The sequence below is a fragment of the Lycium ferocissimum genome, chromosome 3 (assembly GCF_029784015.1).
Source record: "Lycium ferocissimum isolate CSIRO_LF1 chromosome 3, AGI_CSIRO_Lferr_CH_V1, whole genome shotgun sequence".
Lineage (NCBI taxonomy): Eukaryota > Viridiplantae > Streptophyta > Magnoliopsida > Solanales > Solanaceae > Lycium > Lycium ferocissimum.
The window spans coordinates 61,496,559-61,505,863 of record NC_081344.1 but is presented as its reverse complement, the minus strand read 5'-3'; positions in this window follow the sequence as shown (position 1 = coordinate 61,505,863).

Here is a 9,305-nt window from a genome sequence, read left to right as displayed (position 1 = left end):
CGATTCTATAGACTTTTAAACGCCTTACTATTAGCCATATTGAGACGATCATATCTCCTTGCTCCGATCTCTCGATTGGCCTGGTCCTTATATCGTTAGAAAGCTATTTTTACGTACTACAACTTTCATTGAGGGTACTTTCCCAAATTCCCAACTAATCAAGGAGTTATCACTGCCCGAAGTAGGCCTATCAACCATTTTCGTAAAACGTTCAAACCTTCAATTTTTTCACTAAAACTCTAATGATATGAGTCTAACCTTAGTTCTAAGATACGGGGTGTAACACCAATGATACCCATATGGATATATTTAAGATGAAACTCAAAAATAACCCCAAAATAATCCACACCGAGCCCCAAGGGCAAAACTGAAATTTAAGATTAAAATCACACTACCCATAGGCTAAATAGTCACCATCCTTAATGTCACGCCCCGAACCATGGCCTGGGCGTAACACGACACTCGGGCCTTGCTTGCATGTGTTCGACCTCATGGCTTGATTGTCAACATGGGCATCAAAACAATATAATCTATATGATGCAATTTAAATGAATCATGAAAAATGTAATTTGCGGAATAAAGTCTTGAAATTATCTCATAGCATGAAAATTCATGAAAACGTAATAATCGCAAACATGAAAGCATAACCGACTCGTGAACTAATATCTCGTCTATGAAACCTCTAAAACATGTCCGAATACTAACTACCAGGACATGGCCCTGGACTACCATAAACTAAATACTAATACGGACTCATGTCAACCCCGAGAGGAGTGGGGGCTCACCAATAAGCCGATAACCGAGGTGATCCTACCGCGCAGTGTATGCTCCTAAAAATCGATATCCGCATCGTGAAGTGCGGGCCCGGGCAAAAGGGACGTTAGTACATGGTGAATAGTACTAGTGTGTAAAACTCCGTCGAAATGAAGAACATGGCACAACATAGGTGTGATACATGAATTCAAATCGAATGTAACTTGAATGAGTATAAAATGTGAGTAAAGTCTCGAAAACAAGAATCAATGGAAATACATGTATATATATTTTGCTTGTAACGTGGGGAATGCTATACATGATGCGGGTACTTGCGTCCTACCAAATAGAACACTCACACCTTGCCAGGGATATGAGATTTAAGTAATAATAAGCATGTAAGGATCCAAACTGTATAATGAAGGTGTTGCCTCCTTGCTGACAACCCTTATCCTATGGTGGCGACGTAGTTTCAAGCTATCTGAGCCTCTCGGTTAACTAAGCAACTCCCAAAAACATGAACATGGTATAGTTGGCTAAGAAGCCCATGATTTTCGTGAAATAACTTGTAATCATGATTTCACGAAATAACTTGTAACATGGTTTCATGAAATATCTTGTAATATGGTTTCATGAGATAAGTTGTAATGTCTTGCAAACATGTTCTTGATTCATGAGTAATAACAATAGTTCATAATTATATATATAATTGACTTGAAAACATGCTTGTAACTTGCTACGTAAAATCATAAAATTTCATATAAACATAATGAGAACACATGAGGAAGAATTCATGATTATTGGATTAAGCTAGGGTTCCTAATAACCGTAATGGAAGATTTGAATACAATAACGAATATAGATACAAAATTCATGTACACAAATACATAAATACGGGCTACCAATATGTTGGGTTTAATACCCTAGGGTTTGAACTTCATGGATATCAAACGGAGCATGGGGAAGAACGTAGACATTCCCACATGTGGATGGAAGTTCTACATACCTTAGTCGCTTCAAAACTTGAATTAAAAACTTGAGCTTTGAAGAGGATTTCCAAAATCTTGAATTCTTGAACCTTGAGATGGGTTTTCTTGAAAATCCTAGTTTTAGGAATAATGATTTCTTGTTTTAGATTACAAGGATATGTATTAGAATTGACTTGGAATGATTAGAGTAGGCTTACCTTGGTGTTCTTCATGATGGAAGAGGGTAGGAGGTCGTTCTAGGGCTTGAAGGAATGAAAAATAATGATTTGAACTGATATGGACGAATATATAGTGTTCTAGAAAATTGCATTTTACGTCCAGCAAGGTACTGGCCGTATTTTGAAAGATGGGCCGTATTTTGAAATACGGGCCTATTCCGTATGGACTGCACTGCGTCTCTTCAGTAAAATGGCCATAACTCTTTGCACATATGTCCGTTTGACCCCCATAATATACCGTTGGAAAGGTATTTCAAAGTTCTACAACTTTTATCAAGGAAGTTTTCCCAAATTCCAAATAAGTTTTGAAATACGGGCCGCATTTTGAAATACGGTCCGTATTTAACAATGTAACATCCAAATGCCAAATTCCAGAATGCTCAAAAATCCTTGGTACCAGTTTACATTTTGAAATACGGCCTGTATACTGAAATACGATCATCGTTCATGGCGTAAACCCCCATCTTACAACCGTTTGAGGAAATTCCAATTCTCACATCCTTTATCGATTTTCTAAGTCTAGGATCATGGTCAAAGCTTAGGTTAAAGATACGAGGTGTTACACTTAATTTCATGGAATTCTAACCACAATTAGTCCTTCAATTTCATTTATTACTCAAAACTCCCACTTCATGCAAACCCTTATTTTCCCTCCTAGAATCATGGATTAAATGGTCAATCTAAGGATGAAATCACGTAAATAAGCCTAAATATGGATTAGAAACTTACCCCAAGATAAACTCTTGAATGAAAAACTTGAAATCAGCAAAATCCGAGCTCTAGAACCCAAAATATTTGAGAATGAGGCTTAATTTCGTATTCTCAGAATATTTAACTGTTAAGAAAAACCCTTCATCGCGATTGCGAACTCCCTTGCGATCGCAAGGACAACGCGACCCAGTCCAGTGAAAATGGCCTTTGCGATTGCAAAATAGGTCTCGCGAACACGAGGCTTCGCGCCTAGGCCGACCCAAACCTGATCCTCTTCTCGAGTGAGAAGGTTCACACGAACGCGGTCCCTTCCTAGCGAACGCGAAGAAGGAAACCATAAAACTTACACCAGAAAAATCTGGTGTTTCCCCAACTTCGGACGGATGCTCGGAACTCACCCGAAACCCCCCGGACACAAACCAGACATGCAGACCAAGTATAAATGACGCTACGAACTCACCAGCGCACTAGGAATTCCCAAAAGTGGTCATCTTGACCCGGTCAACTCCCAAACTCCCAAAACAAGGTTTCCAACCAAAGGACGGAGATTGATTGGTAGAAAAAGGAATAGCTATGGTTATACTTTGATTATTTGTCGTGGTAGTAAATAAGAGAGAAAATCGAATTTAACTCTCGTTTTTTAAAAAATAATTTATTTTTCTGGCTTGGGATTTATGGAACCTCGCTTACTAGTCTAAAGTTGAAAATCATATTTCATGCAAATTGCACACCAAGACTTAAAATTTACGAGTTCCTATAATGACCTTTTTCTGTTTTTACCCCGCATTTTGGAGGATCTATAGTGTTTCCATACTTCCCTCCAGAGTGACTCGAACCCCTGGACTGATCGTGGGTGGAGATGCTTTACCAATCGAGCAAGCCTCACTTGTCCTATAATGACCTCAAGTTCATATACAATAATAATTGGATTTAGAGTCCAATATTTATAGCTATTTAGTAGAATTCTTAATACATATACATAATTTAGACAAAAGTGACTCGGTTCCGTCAACCCGCATGTTATACGGTGGATTCGCCCCCCTAGAGGTACATGTATGTATGTAATTTATATGTACGAATTAAGGTGTCTAGTCGCTGAACATAGATCGGTGGTGGAAATTATACTTATGTGAGTCTAGTTTATTATTTGACAAGTGGATTCATAGGTCCCACAAGTTTGTTTACAAACAAAAATAAAAAATGTATTATTAAAGTTTACATTTTTTCTTATTGGGATGCTTAGCTAAAAGGTAACTAAAACTAAAAAGATCTTCAGTGATTACCAATGTTATGAAAAAAGAAGGTATAAATAAGAAAATTCAGGATACTCAGAATTTTGAGAAACGAAAAGGAGAAGAAACAGATCAGACAGTGTTTGCAAGAGTGAACAACTAGAAGAAGAACCAGAAAAAGAAGAAGACCGCAATTTATGTAAAGATATTATTGTTTGACGAGTAAAATTGTTATTTCTTTGACTATTTTTTTCTTAAATTTTCCTAAATATTTTGAATGATTAGCTTTATATTTTTCGTGTAATTCTCAAATATTTAAATTCTATTTAAGAAGTTTTGAAAAAATCTATACTCAAATTCATAATCAAAATTAAGTGCTTTGAGCCTCATGGACCCCTTTACATAAATTGAGAGTGATCAGTTTTCCTTTATAAATTGTGGTCGTCAATTTCTGTAACACTAATAAGGCATAATTGACTTCTCTAAAAGATCAGTCTCAATTTCCCAAACACAGTCTTAGTTTGGTCTTCTTGGAAAGTAAATTAGACTATCAGTTACTTTAGCATAAATTTTTCATGAATACTAAAATTAAATATGATCTTAGTTGAGTAAAGTAATTGGATATTACATGAACGCTAGCTACAAGTTAAAGGTCTCTTCTCATTTTAATCGTTTGCAAGAAAGAAGTTAATTTTTTTATTTATTTTTTATTTTTTATAAATGTAGAAATTGCTCATGCTTTAAATAAGATTTGATCCTAAAATGCGAACTTCAATTAAGAATTATAATGAGGGCAAAGAGAGACCTTGCAGCAACTAAAAGTTTCAAAAAGGATCTCCAAGTATTGTGTTAAAACCTTTTCTTAAAAAAAAAAAAAAAAAATGAAAAACAGGACTTGTTAGTAGGGATGGCAATAGGGTGGGTTAGGCAGGTTGAAGCGGCAAGCCTTGACCTCGCTAAGATTCGACCCCGCCCCGCCCCCGCCCTGCCTAGCCTTTTAGCTTTTTAAGGAAATTGCCCCGCCCCCGCCCCGTTTATATTATCTTTCATTTTTCCTCTTTAATTTTTCACTTCGAGGCATGACATATTTTCTTAAAAACAATTAGATAAATGATTAGTTCCTAAAATTGGATTTTTTTCTTTTGATCGTTCAAATTTCAAAATAGAACTAGAATTTACATATTTTACTATGTTTAGCATGAGAATACACAAAACCATCTTTAGTATAATTAAATAAGCTTGAAGGAATGTCTCGAGTTAAAAATGATTTGTCTTAATTACTAAAGACAAACTTGTGATGTAAGTATAAGCGGCAAAGTAGTAGTATTTCACCTTTTTGTAGATGTCTTTTTAGTGATTTCTTCTAAATGAATATTGTTAATCATAAGATCAGTTAATTAGGCGATCACTTTTGCGATAAATAGGAAAGGTTTTGTACAAGCTTAAACAAATAGAATAGTTCTACTGCTGGGTTTACTTCGTAAGTTTAGTTTTATAATAAAAAAATATTTATTTTAATTTATGCTAGAAGTCACATTTTAGCAATATGCTTATACTTTTAGTAGTAAAGAACGACGCTTCAAAATATGGATTCAAACTAAGGAACAAGAATAAAATAGTTATTTTTTACCCAACCCACTTATAACTCATTTCTTGCCCTACCCTGCCCGCATTTTTCAAAAATTAAATTTTGCCTCGCCTTGCCCGCCCGCCCCCGCCCCGTTTATATGTTTTCCCCGCCCGCCCTATTATGATTCTTTTCTTCTCGCCCCCGCTCCTCCGTATCGCCCGCCCTACCCTAATTGCCATCCCTACTTGTTAGGATGCCGTCAAAGCCGAGATTCAGAGATCTTTTTAGTTTTTAATTTCCTTTTAGCTAAGCATCCTAAAAGGAAAAATATAAATTTTAATAATACTTTTATTTTATGTTTAAAAATAAGCTTGTGAGACCTGTGAGTCCACTTGTCAAATAATAGATTAGACTCACATAAGTAATGTTGGTTATGTGTGACTCACAAAGTAAAATTTCTCCCTAATCTGAAGCATCTACAAAGATTTCCCCCGAGCAGTGTCGGTCTATTGTTAACACTCGATTTTTAAGTAGCGGTTTAGGTCTGGGATTATACTCGTTTTGAGGCTTCACTCGCGAAATTAAATTGCTTTGTACTATTTTCAAGTTGTATCAACATAGTGTATTTATATAAGTAAAATGATTAGTCATAACACATCTCTGCCACTGATGGTATATTGGCGTTTGGATGGGGAACTGCGACACTTATAAGCCAAAAGTCATAAGTTAAATTTACCATATGGTTTTTTGCTTATTTTTGTCATTGTGACTTAAAAACAAGTGCTTAAAAGTATTTTTTTATTTTATCCAAATACTACAAAAATTCTTAAAAGCTATTTTTGGCTCAAAAGCACCTAAATAGGCCAATCCAAACATAGTCAGTTTACATGATATTAACTTAGATTTTTTTAAAGGAAAGGACAATGAGGGTAGCTTGCTAGAGAAAGATGTATAAACATTCTTGTATTTTTTTCTCAAAAAGGGCAATTTTTTTTACTCATAAGCGACTTGGTTGATTGACCTCTTTTGAATTTTCAATTAGTAGATCTAGGACGACAGCGTACCCGAGTGGTTGAGATTGAAGATGAAAATTCCTTATCTAGGCCAACCAAAACTAAAAAGAATCACTATATAAACGTTTTTGAACCTTTTGCTTGCTTTAGACTAGAAATTTGTTTTTCCTTCTTTTGTTTTTTAATTCAATTCATTTCTAAGTTTCAGAATATATGCATTAGCAATATGGCTAAAGGCTAATACTCCAACTTTTTTTTTTATTAGAAGCAATGATTTCTTACGTTCACTTATAATTTGAATAAAAATAATATTTTTTTCATAAATATTGTTGACACAAAAATTTGAGGTCTAGAATGGTGTAGACATGCGATTTTATGCAAAGTCGGTGTTACGCCTCAAAAACGGACAAGATATATTCTGTTTGACGCGCTTAAAAAAGACTGCTTTTTAAAATTAAACAGCCAATCCTGTGTATTTTTTGGGAACTTATTTAAAAACGCGAAATGGCTTATGTTTGGCACAGTTCAAACACTCAAAAACCGAAAAACGACTTTTTATGTTCGTTTTTAAGAACTTATAAGCCAAACGGGCTCTAATTGATGCATCGATGTCATTAATCCATATCAAGTTGAACTAGTATTATATACAGAAAAGGGCGTAAAATACCCTTAAACTATTAGAATTGATACAAAAATGTCTTCCATCCACCTTTTGGCTTTCAAATACCCCCCGCTCGTTAACCTACGTCTAAAACGCCCTTATTTCTAACGGCCCACGTTTACTTAAAAAAATCATTAGTTAATTTACACGTGCTACCCACCTAATTGGCTTAATTTTGGGTCCCAAATAATTTAAAAAAAAAAAAAACACCCCCCCCCCTCCCAGTACACTCACCACCCCACCTGACCCATTGACCCACTCCTTCTCTCTTTTCTATTTTTACTTCTTCCTCCAAACCAACAATTGAAAAAAAGTGGTGTTCACACGGTTTTTAAAATTATTAAAACCAAACCAAATCATAAATAATACATATCCATCGGTTTGGATTGAATATTCGGTTTTAAAAAAACGCCGTGTCTCTCTCATGTTTTTTTTCCTACAATTATGAATAATTTTCTATCCATTTCCAACTTATAATTGGTATACCCTTTCTTGTGGTAGCTATAGTTTCTTGCATTATGGAGAAAGTGTGTCTTAGGATTTATGATTTTAATTAAATGAATAAAATTTATAAGAAATACAAACCATAAATCTAGGTAAATCTCATAGTTGTCTCTTTGAATAAATGAGTTTGAATTCATGAGTTTTTTTTTTTTTAAAAATGGGCTTAAGGTATTAGCCTATTAAAGATAAATAAAATTTTACTTAAAAAGTATATAAATTATTTAAAAGTATTTGTAAAAATTAATATATTGTATAAATATAATTATAAAAATTATGTATAAAATTTGTCAGTTCGGTTCGGGATTTTCCTTCGGTTTGCTTTTAATAAAACCAAAACCAAACCAAATATTATCGGTTTTTAAGAATTTAAAACCAAACCAAACCCAACATAAGTAAATATCGATTTATTTAATCGGTTTGGTTTGATTTTCGGTTTGGATTGGTTTTTAACCAAACTGTGAACACCCCTACCAACAATCATATGTTTGTTCAATTATGCAATTATTAAAAGTATATTCTTGAGAAAGAAAGCAAAGATAATAACGACTTGGCTGTCATCAAATGCAAAATTTTGGCCTTATTCTCTCAATATCAAGTTTGAAGCAAAATTGATGTTATTTTTAATATATTTAATCGCCAAAAATGAAAGCCAAATGTTTAGACTTGGATACTATATATATATATATACACACACACACACACTAGTCTATCGACACGTGCGTTGCACGTGGATATCAAATTATGTAATTTATAATTTTAATAAAATAATATCAAAGTCAATTTACAATTAAAAAATATATGGTTTCCTAAGCGAACAATAAGATCATTCCATATGGAGCAATTAAGCTCAAAGAAAATCATTAACAATAACTATATAGGTCGCGTAATCATGAATAGGTACACATTCTTTTGCTAATTATTGTCATTTGAATAAAATGTGAGATGATTAGGTGGACAAATTTAAAAAAGAAGTATAATTGTAATAATATACAGATTATGTATTTCGATTCTGATTACGTTCTTGTTTGAATAGACAATAGTTTTAAAAATATAACATCTGTGCTGGGAGGTACTATTTTTATTTTAGTTAATATATTGAAATAATTATTATTAGTAAAGTCTTAGGTATTATCAATTGTGTGACCTAGTAATCCATGTAACACGTTAAAATAATACAAAATAAATTTACGTTGAAGGCAATATTAAATCCGTTAGGAAATATTACAATTTCTAAATGAAAATTGTTGTTTCAAACAAACACCGAATTTTGAAAATTCGTTTAAAGCTAACACTAAACTTTGTGAACAGAACATTAACTTAAGGCAAATAGTAACTGAAGCACACAATCCTTCTAACTGAAGCACCTCTTAACTGCTAACCGTGAAAAGATGACCCAAATTATGTTTGAGACTCTCAACACTACTCCACCCAAGTCTATAACTATGCATGTTGATGTCTAAAAGTTATTCTCTGGCTTTATGTTAGTGCTTGTAGTACTGGTAATTAATAAATCTTTACTATTCTGTTAAGTTTTACTGTTTATAACTATGTGAACTCACAAGTTGTTAATTGTTACATCCGTATTTGTACCCTCGGGTAAGTCAAGGCGAGTGACACAAGTTGCGTATGGAAAATTGTAAAATTGGGGTAATAA